An 11,801-nucleotide genomic window follows, 5' to 3' on the forward strand; every position below is an offset into this window, starting at 1 on the left:
CAGTGCTTATGCCCGCTTCGTGTGGATGGCGCTACCCCCTAGAGAGGGGTCTGTCAGCGTACTACTGGCTGACGTCGTCTCACAGCCCTCCCTGCTCTACCGTTCCTGACCGTCGAGCCAGCGCTTGACGTTACGCCGAAACAGAGGTAACTTTTGAAAAGGCGTGTACGCGTGGGTAGTTAGTTTCGGCCTTAACATTTATTCTTAACCATGGGTAACGTCGCGGGGCCAAGCAAGTAATTAACCATACTAACCGACAAGGTCATCCTTCCCCCCCCCCCCCCCCGCGCAACTGGTAAAACTACAAATCGCACACTGTAGAGGACATAGAAACTAACACCCTGTCGTCCAGAAGCGACCGAAAGAGTTGAAAACAAAAAGACGCCAGGTCCGCATGTGATCCCAATTCGGTTTTACAGTGTGTACTCCCTGACGTTGATCCTCTGCTACGTTATAGCGAGTCTCTAGCCCGGCAAAAAGTCTCAGGCGACTAAAAAAGGCGCAAGTGATTCAAGGATTTAAAACGTAGAAGAACTCACCAGAAAAATGACAGACCAAATCCTTAACATTGATTTGCTGCAGATTTTTTCCGAATATAATAAATTTCCTTGAGACATTTCGTCGACAGATCAGCCCGGATTTAGAAAGCATCTCTCGTGCGAAAGGCAGTTTGCCCTTTTCTCAAACGATATCCTGCGAAACAAAGACAGAGGCCACATTCATAGATTACAGGGAAACCTTTGACACTGTACCCTTCAAATGATTCAAAGCACAATGGGACTTAACATCTGAGGTCATCAGTTCCCCAGACTAAGAACTACTTAAACCTAACTAACCTAAGGACATCACACACATCCGTGCCCGAGGCAGTATTCGAACCTGCGACCGTAGCAGCAGCGCGGTTCCGTACTGGAGCGCCTAGAGCCGCTCGGCCATAGCGGCCGACACAGTGCCCCTCTCTAGACTGTTAACGAATGCGTGTGTATACCGAATAGCTTCTCAAAAATTTGAGAGCGCGAAGACTTTTTGACTAGTGGAACCCGGCACAGTGTCCTCGACGACAAGTGCTCACCAGAGACAAGGGTACCGTCAGCAGTGCTAAAGGGAAATGTGAGAGGGCGCTCTTGTTCTCTATAAACATTGATTACCTGACGGACAGTGTGAGCAGGAAACTACGACTGTTTGCTGATGGCGCTGTGGTGTACGGAAAGGTGTCACCTTGAGTGGCTGTAGGCGGATACAAGATGGCTTAAACAAAACTTCTGGTTGGTGTTATAAGTGGCAGCTTGCTCTAAACGTAGAAAAATTTAACTTAATGCGAATGAGTAGGAAAAACAAACTTCTAACGTTAAAAGACAGCATTAACAGGGTGCTGCTTTAAACAGTCACGTCGACGAAATATAAACAGGTGTAAGTTGCAAAGGGGAGTGAAATGGACAGAACAGATCAGGTCGGTAGTAAGACAGGCATATTGTCGATTTACGTTTATTGGAATAATTCTAGGGAAGTGTAGCTCATCTATTAAGGAGACGTATAGAGCAGTAATGCGAACTATTCTTCACTGCTACCTGAGAGTTTGCTACCCCCATCAGATGGGATTAAGGCAAGATGTCGAAGCGATGCAGAGGCCGGCTGTTAGATTTGTTACCGCAGGCCCGACCAACATGTGAGAATTACGGTAATGTTTCATGAACTGAAATGGGAATCCCTGGATGGAAGATGACGTTTTATGCGCGACCCGACATTTGCGTGTGACAGCAGAACGATTCTACCGAAGCCAACGTATATTTCACTTAGGGGGCGCGAAAAGACACTCTAAGAGGAATTAGGGCTCGTATGGAAGCAAGTAGATTGTCGTTTTACTTCGGTCCGTTTGGGAGTGGAACAGGGACGGGAATGCCTTGTAGTGACACAAGTTACCCTCCGCTTGAGCAGTACGTGTGTAGATATATACACTGCCCGACACAAAAGAGGAAGCATCCAAAAAGGGAAGGGAAACGCGATTTTTATCACGGGTTGAAAGGGTATGTTATTTTAGTGATTCAATTAACGAGTCAAATTTACTGAAAACTTGGAAGGATAAGACCACTAACAACACAACAACACGAGTAACAAGAGTCAAGGTATACGTGCTGACGAGAAAAGCAGAAGATGAAGAGTTACACACAGTCCGACATCCCCAAATGCTTAGCAATTATACTATTTATGGAAAAATACAGAGGATTATAGGAAGAGCTGCAGTATTTGTCACGTATTTGGCAGCTGGCAAAATTTCTGTGGTGCACGATACAACATGAGTGAAGGATCACTGAATGTTGTTCTTTGCACCATCTGTGAGTGGAGTAGGGTGGAGAAAAAGTAATAGTGAAATTCTATATAGCCCGAAATTCTATATAGCCCCCGCCACACTTCATACCATTGATTACTAACCACCGATTGTAGACATGAAGCATTATCTGAAATGGCAATAATTCACGATTTTTTATGTTCAAGGGATCATCTCACCACTAAAATTATTTACGGAACGGACGTCTTAACGTAGTGGCCGGACGGGGCTCTGAACAGCAATGTTTCGCAAGATGTGTAAATGTGTAAGCAAACTCGTGTTATAACAGATTCGATATCAACCACTTAAGCGCACAGTTAAAAAATTGACAGGTTTCGGACGCCATAGCAGGACAACATTGGCGGAATCGTTTTGACTCTTGACGTAACAGCATTGTATCTTTGAAATTAATGTCTGTACTCAGCATTCCAATAAAGTGAAACTTGCTTGTCACAATATCAGCTTTAAAAATACTCATTCTTCGGCATAGTCCCTATTCTGAATCGCAAGGATATTAGAAAGGTGTTCTCTACCAAGTGATCGATTACTCAAGGTTCACAACCTTGGATTAGCTGAGAAGGGGCATCTGGTGTGTAAAGGCGGCAGCCAACAGTGAGCCAGCGTGATTGCGTGCTCTAGGAGGATGTGCCGGCTTAAACCTCACAAAACTTTACCAGTCTATGTGTACCTTATTCCAACATTTCTCGGGAGTGGGATGTTATTAACTCTTGTGCCGATATCGTGGGTGACTTGTTTTCAAAGTGAGTCGCTTACAAGAGTTTCAAAACAATTTACTTTGAGGAGTAAACGCTCATGCATGAGACATGAAACTTCAAGCCTCAAATGGTAAGATGAAGCAAGAGCACAGTCAGCGAATCTCCAGTGCTTATGAAGTATTTGGTTGCTTTAATAATATTGCGAACGGAAATGGCTGAACGCTTCCAACCGATATATCGGTATAAGAGTTAACAACTGGAATGTTCGATCCGGCGGGAGAACTTAAGAAACTGTTTGTTCTTGTCTGCGTTTGAGGGCGGTCTTCAGCTGCTATCGGCTCTGGACATCGCTTCCGCATTGTTTTGCTATGGACGACTGTTGAAGTATGCTCCGAAAGTTCTTTCTGATGGCCGTTCTCGCGCAACGAGTTCGAAATATATAGTGACATTGCAGCCTACATCATGCAGCTTGGCGTAACATTGCTTCAGTATTTCCAGATCTTAATGCGCCTTTACTTGTTTTCAAACTTAACGTTCGTTGTTAAAGAGGCGATTAGCCATCGATTCACAAGGTACAGAATCAGATTTTCATTAATCTATCCGAATAGTAGGTTTGTTGAATACATCACACTACCATTTACAGAGGGTGATTTAGTTGCCCCTACCGATGGGTTTTATGCAACCTGCAACACCTTCAAATATCGTGTGGAAGATTTTCATACTCTCTCATTCACTATGAGCAAACTATTAGCCCTGCAGAATAAAATTAACAACACCTGTTTGTAGGAAGTTTCCTGTAGTTAAATTTTGTAATGGGATACATTTTCATTTGAAGCCGTAGTTCTCGAATTATTCAAAAAAACGTACAGGAGTTACCTTGAAATGTGTTTTTCTTCAATAATCCGCAAATGGTGGCTTTCAACGAAAACATACCCCAGTACAAAATTTAACTCCATTAAATTACATAAAAAAGTCCTTTTCCCCTTTCGTGTAGGACTAATAGTTTGCACATGGTGAGTGAGAGAATATGAAAATCGTGCACATTGCTTTTGAAGGCATTGCAGGTTGCATAAAACCCACCAGTAGGGGCAGCTGAATCATCCTGTACATATGTTTCCATAATTTTCTAATGAAACAAGAACATTTTGGTGTTTAATTATATCTTACAAGGTGGCCCAGTACACCACTTGTTCCATGTACGCAACAATTTGTTCCTATCCCGTATCAGTGATTATGGTTTTTGTCGAAATAATTATCAATTGAACTGAAGTTTCTATGATTTAGTCACAACACCGTGCCACTGATGAACTGAAATATAAAGATTGGGCTACTTACGTGGTGGTATGCATTTTACAATCTGATTTTGGCTTCACGTATGAACCTTCATACGTTCCCTGGCTTCAACAGAAATGCTGGTGTTTCCTATCGTTACGAGTATGTTATAAGCACGACAAGACAGAGGAATACCACTAGTTGACTCTGTATCAGAAACTGCACACAAATTATAGATTATTGTTCTCCTCTTGTGGATAGATCGATGTCTTTAAGTCATGTTTGCGTTGAGCTATTAATATTTATAAAAGAGGAGAAAGAAAACTTCCACTTTTATCGTTTAAAGACTGTGGGCTTAGATCGGACGGATAGTCGCTGGAGAATACGCCGGTCGCTAAGCAGGTATTGATCGCCTAAGTGGATGAGGGCCCTGAAGTGGGCCAGCCCAGCGATTAATAAAAAGTGACAGCCCGAGCAACAGGCGGCGCCTGCGAACGCCGCTTCCGGCAGAAACGATCAGCGCAGGTATTGACAGACACTCAGCTCTGCCCCGCTCGCACACCGGCGTTAGCTTAATGTGAATTCTCCTTCATTACCATAATCTCCTCCCGTCCGCGTTGCCAGCGCTTCCCTTACAGGTCGCTTGGCTGATCGTGAAATGAACTCACACTGAATGAACAGGCCATTTGAAGACACTCGTAAAGCAAATCTCGCTTTTACACGCAAGGCGTTATGATCCTTATATTTAGATTTGTTGTTATTTGGTCATTTTATTGTATTCTGGTCGCCGCTTCTGAATGTTTCTCTAGCGGAACATCACTTTCTTAAAGAAAGGAGTTTTGAATTTGTAGCTCGCTGGTTTTTCTTACAAAGAAATGATTTCAGTGTTGGTAGGTATAGGTTGTGTGTGTGACCAGTGATTGATCATTATGGAAGACGGTCGTTTTGGAACGGGTGCCTTTCGTGTATCGCGGAAGTGCCCCGCGCTCGGCGTAAGTCATTTGTTTGATCACAGACATTCAGCAACGCGTCACCTCTTTCCAGTGATCTCTGTCCTACCACTGCGGCAGCAGCGCGCCAAGAGGCTAGGCAACGACGCTCTTGACTGTGGTATCGCAAAAGTGCGAATACTGTAAAATGTCCTTCTCCGTGACTTGCGTTTATTGATGGGGATAGAAAATTTGTTGACTGCCTAGTGAGAGGAAAACAATTTAATAATTTTGAAAATCAGATATGCCTGAAATCTGAGTATGATTTTCGATGGAATCGTTAGTTACAAGACACAAAAGTGATTTACATTAGCGAGAGAGGTACGAACAGGTTACTTCCTAGTGCCATATTTCATGGTTATAGTTAGTTTTACTATTTACGAAAAAAACTGTCTTGCTTTAGATCGACGTCCAGGAGGCAGAGCGCTTCTCTGATTAGCTGACCTGGAGAAAACAATTATATCTTTCATATTTTGACCTTGAAATTGCAAACTTAAAGGGTGCCGGTTCTTGAAAAGGGTAACAACTTTTACTGTCTTAATTTTTACATAGCGCGCAAGCAACCATTTCAGCTAAGTCCAAGCCGGTCAGGAATTAATTCGTATTCAGTTACTTCCTTTTACAGCCTCGAAGAACGGCTAAACTCCTTCACCTTCTGCACAGTAAAATAGTAAAATGTACCGTAGGACAATAATAATTTTGTACACCAATTTCTTCACTTGAATAGTTTTTATTAGTTAATGAACGGACACACTCTAATCTGCACAAACTCTATTCAACGCCAAAAAATTAAAGATATCAGAATGTGACACAACAAGATCAATCTTCACATATCCACTGTTTTTCTACAGAGATCATAATATTCTATCTGGCAACGAAATTATTTATTGTAACGTTTTACCGCCCACTTGAGCGAAGTCTGTGCACTTCACACTCAGACGACTGCACCCAATGGTTTACTTCCCAAAATGTTTATTACATACTGTCTTTCACTTGTGCGAGAGTGCTCTCAAGTATTTTCAAATTTTAGTATTCGTAACGGTATTCTCCATGCTGCTTTGATGTTCGATGACCTCGTACGTGGCTCTTTAACATGTCAGTTCTTACAGTAATATGAAATGGTCTTTCTTTTGTCTCTTTCAGCTATAGTGACACACACAATATCGTCTTTGCATACAAAAAATCATTCTAACTTATCTAATTACACCGCATAACCTACGCTATGCGATCAAAAGTATCCGGACACCTGGCTGAAAATGACTTAAATCTTCATGGTGCCTCCATTGCTGGAATGCAGTCGAAGTCGGCATAGTGTTGGCCCACCCTCAGCTTTGATGGCAGCTTCCATTCTCGCACGCATAGGTTCAATCAGGTGCTGGAAGGTTCCTTGTGGAATGGCAGTCCATTCTTCACGGAGTACTACACTGAGGAGACGTATCGATGTCGGTCGGTAAGGCCTGGCACGAAGTCGGCGTTCCAAAAGATCCCAGAGGTTTTCTATAGGATTCAGGTCAGGAATCAGTGCAGCCCAGTCCATTACAGGGCTGTTTTTGTCGTGTAACCGCTCCGCCACAAGCCGTGCATTATGAACAGGTACTCGATCTTGTTGAAAGATGCATTCGCCATCCCCGAATTGCTCTTCAACATTGTGATGCAAGAAGGTGCTTAAAATATCAATGTTGGCCTGTGCTATGATATTGCCACCCAAAACAACATGGGGTGCAAGCCTCCACCATGAAAAACACGACCACAGCATAACACTACTGCATCCGAATTTTACTGTTGGCACTACACACGCTGGTAGATGATGTTCACCGGACATTCGCCATACCCACACCCTGCCATCGGATCACCACATTGTGTACCGTGACTCGTCAATCGACACAACGTTTTTCCACTGTTCAGTCGTCCAATGTTTACGCTCCTTAGACCAAGCGATGCGTCGTTTGGCATTTAGCGGCCTGATGTGAGGCTTATGAACGGTCGCTCGACCATGAAATGCAAGTTTTCGCACGTCCCGCCTAACTGTCATAGTACTTGCAGTGAATCCTGATGCAGTTTGGAATTCCTGTATGATGGTCTGAGTAGATGTTTGCCTATTACACATTACGACCCTCTTCAACTGTCGGCGGTCTCTGTCAGTCAACAAACGAGGTAGGCCTGTACGCTTTCGTGCTGTGGGTGTCCCTTCATCTTTCCACTTCTCTATCATATTGGAAACAGTGGACCTAGGGATGTTTAGGACTGTGTAAATCTCGCGTACAGACGTATGACGCAAGTGACACGCAGTCACTTGATCACATTCGAAGTCCGTGAGTTCCGCAGAGCGCCCCATTCTGCTCTCTCACGTTGTCTAATGACTACTGAGATCAGTTATATGGAGTACCTATCAGTAGGTGGCAGCGCAATGCACCCAGTATGGAAACTGCTAGTTTTCGGGGTGTCCGGATACTTTTGGTCGCATAGTGAATCTCTTATCACATTAGCTCCAGATAACGTGATTTCTCTCTTTGTATATATTTTGTACACTCATATTTCAATAATACTATAAAACAAGCATTTTTCAGTAAAAGAGTTACGTTTTCTCGTACTTGATACAGAAACAAGAAATAAATTCAGGATTCTTACACAGGTACAGGATGACAGTTACTGAACTAAGTGAAATTAAAAAAAACGTGAATTAGCTACAAACTACGGCGTGTACACAGTTTATTCAACATGTAAACGTCACTACAGATATTCGGAATTAGGTTGTGATATGTTCGATAAGCCTGCCACCATTAGCGAAGCTGAGGCGCAGACGGACAGCGAAAGTCTGCGTGACCCGCTGAAGTGTCGGAATATCTGTGTTGTCGATGACCTCGTGAATGGCTGTCTTCAGCTCAGCAATGGTTCTGGGATTGTTGCTGTATACATTGTCTTTAATACAGACCCACAAAAAGGAGTTGCATGTGTTCATATCCGGAGAATATGGCGCCCAATCGAGGCCCATGCCAGTGGCCTCCAGCCAAAATGCGGTCCTCAAAGTGCTACTCCCGGACATCAATAATTCTCCTGCTTCGATGGGGTCGAGCCGTCTTTCATGTCTAAATCAGTGTCACTTTGGATAACGGGGTTGAAACCGTCCTCCAAACCTTCACCTACCATTGAGTAGAAACCATACCATCAAGGAATACCGCATCGATATTGTCGTGGACATTGCACACCACACAGTCACCTGTTGAGGGTCAAGAGACCTCTCGATCGCAAAATACGGGTGCTCAGTCCCCCAAGTGTTCCAGTTTTGCCTTTTGACGGACCCATCCAAATGAAAGTGGGCTTCGCCACTAAACGAAACCATATCCACTTCAAAATTCCCAACATGCCCTGTGGGCAACCGTACAGTTTGAACGTTCTAACGCAAACCATTCATAAGTTATGACGAATTTATTTCATACAGTTCAATCATTGTCGCCCTGTATGTATATTCTTCGGATGACTTATTGGATGTTAAAGTCGTAGGACGAATTAGGAATGGGTTGCTAATTGGACTGCTCTTTGATCCATCCGTGAAAGGCCTTCAAAGCGTAGGATACTTTTTTCTTTACCTATGGTGCCTCAAGCTTTTGAGGAATGCCCACCTCTTTCTCAAATGAGAAATATTTTAACAGAAATTAGATAACACTTTATACTACGTACAGATACACATATAAAAAAACACTTATGTTCTTCTTTATTACATCTTCATTTCAGTCTCGGTAATCTGAGGTCTGGGGTGATAGTGAGGATAAATTAATTCCTTTCCCTACAAATTCCCTCACCGTGCACTTGCATAAGCGTCTTTGTGAAGTTCGCTTCCTATTTTTAAATTCACGCTGTCCCTACGTTCGTTGGGCGGAAAGAATGATGGCGCGTACATGAGTGCATACGCACAACAATCAGTACAGTACCACAGCGCAGCAACGTTGAGCGGTGCGGGATACTTTATTATTATTACAGTACGTACGCTACGAGTATGGGTTGCTGAATGACTTCTTTTACATACTCCAGCTCCATTACACTCAGAGAAGAGTAGCAAGGTTCTTGAAGAATTCGAGAGTCCTTTTCTAACAACTAGATCCCGGTAAGAAACACAAATTAATGTTTGTTTGCATGCGCCATGCTGTCTTTAGATACTTTTACTGTCCACTGTTGCAATGCAGATCAGCATTTTCCCCACAACGGCAACAAAACTTCCTCAATCACAGTTTCCTCTTCAATGTACTTGTACTACTCGAATTTAGTCACTCAGTGTATAGGCACTTTTTATTTTAGCTTTATAACGATCTCTCTTTACACTGCCCTCGGTCACGCGCACTATCCTTACTTGTTTAAGATAATCACACCAGCCGCATACACATTTATTTACAATTTTTTATTCAAAGTACAATTATTTGAGGTATTGCACCCATTCACTACTCTTCAGGCCGTAAGCAAAACGGATTACATAAGACTGCCGTGTGCTTCCAGCATACCGAAACGCGAATCGTATGTACACGCAGATTGTCCGGAAGGTACGCCTTCTGTATAGGGTTTCCGTATCAAACTGGGACATAGTCGGGACACTCTGAGATGGGGGTGCAGAAATGAACTAAATTGTTTTTTAACATAATTACTTTTCATTCATAATACAATTACATGCAACTTGTTGCGGTATATGTAGTTGGTACACCATATTTTTCGGAAGAGTTCACCTTTTCCAGCAAGTCTTTTTCCACTTTTAGATATTTATAAAACTCCATGCAACCCAGCTTGTAGTTAAACAGACACTGCAAGATTGATTAAAATGGTTCATATGGCTCTGAGCACTATGGGACTTAACTTCTGAGGTCATCAGTCCCCTAGAACTTAGAACTACTTAAACCTAACTAACCTAAGGACAGAACACACATTCATGCCCGAGGCAGGATTAGAACCTGCGACCGTAGCGGTCGCGCGGTTCCCAAGATTGATTCCACAGTCCCTGGCGGAAGTCGATTATTTCATCAGTCCACTGGCAGTCACCAGCGAAATTCTCTTTCCACAGTGGTGTTGTGTGTGTGAATAAAAAATAAGTACTCGCATAATTTTAGCAGTTGTCATTTGCGTTCAGGATTTTCGGTGCGCTTACGAAAGCAAATCCACCTTCCTTCCACGGAGTGTTTAGACTTCCTTTCTTGTGAGTCACGCTTAGCTTCTAAAAAGCTCTTCAGCTACATGTATTCCTGAAAACAAATGTCGTCTGTAATCTCCACCCCAATTTTAGTCAGGTATATAATAGCGTTTCCAATCATCACCTAATCTGGGATTTCAGACAGCGTCATCCAATAAAATACTTTATATTCATTAAAAGAAATAGTCCTTTTCTCTAAGTAATCAAATGCTATTATACAAAAAGCCATTGTCTCATCCTCAGATTTGGAAATCAAATTAATTATTTCTTGGTTAGGGTTTTCATTCTTTAATTTGTCCAGATTCGTTTCGATTTGCATGCGAATAAAACTGGCAGTCTTCCTTTCAGTCAGATATCTTTGAGTGTCGATTAATATATTTCTTATTTCAATTAGCGAGACTGTATTCTTAACCATGCTTTTTATATTTTATTCAAACAGAGCCAAGTTTGATAGCAGAAACATGAAGTTAATTTCACAGATCTGATTCCTGAAAAAATCTGAAACTATTTTAGGAGGTCTGTCTCCGGCGTCAAAAGTTATTTCATGGAATCCAAAGCTTAGGAATCCGCTCAACTGCGAACATTAACGACAGGCGTCTTGTTTTCGAGTGAGATAGAAGAGTCTGATGATTGACAGCAAGGTATAAGCAGAACTCTTTCAGCTTCTTTGTCCTTACCGTGTATATTGAAAAACAATGAAATATTTTCATGACGATTATATCAGTGTCCGTAGTTATAACTCCAGCAGTACTTAACACAGTATTGTGGAGAATTTGAGCAGGGCTCGCTGTCAGTTGCTTTCAACTCCCAACATGCCGTTCTACGAACCACAAAAATACCTCATGCTTTTAGCTCCCTACCAGGCTCCATCAACGTCTGCTCAGGCCATTAACTTTCTAGAGTCTCGCTCAAGGTACATAGGGTTGTAACAAAATCTTTAATAATTTTCTGTATACGAAAAATAGGTGAGAGAGTAACTTGTCCTCTCTCAGAATCCCCTGTTGGTTTTTAAACATTTTTGGACACATTCTAAGTCGGTATCTGAACGAATCATAAGTTGACTTTTGAATGCATACATAGTGTACATGATGTCTCTGCCAGAGGAATCCTCATCGCATCTTGAAATAAAAACCTTTCCCATAGACAAAAGTGGACAGATCTATACGAGCTGAGGCAAATAAACCTGAATGGGTGTATGCCAATCTCTGTTTGTTTATATGGTCGAGTGGGTTGTTGTAATTATTACCGAAATCCATAGATTCAGACAACCAGAGTGGATATAAACGACTGACAGGAATAACAGGTAACGAAGATTACATATTATCTTC

The sequence above is a fragment of the Schistocerca serialis genome, chromosome 2 (assembly GCF_023864345.2).
Source record: "Schistocerca serialis cubense isolate TAMUIC-IGC-003099 chromosome 2, iqSchSeri2.2, whole genome shotgun sequence".
Taxonomy (NCBI): domain Eukaryota; kingdom Metazoa; phylum Arthropoda; class Insecta; order Orthoptera; family Acrididae; genus Schistocerca; species Schistocerca serialis.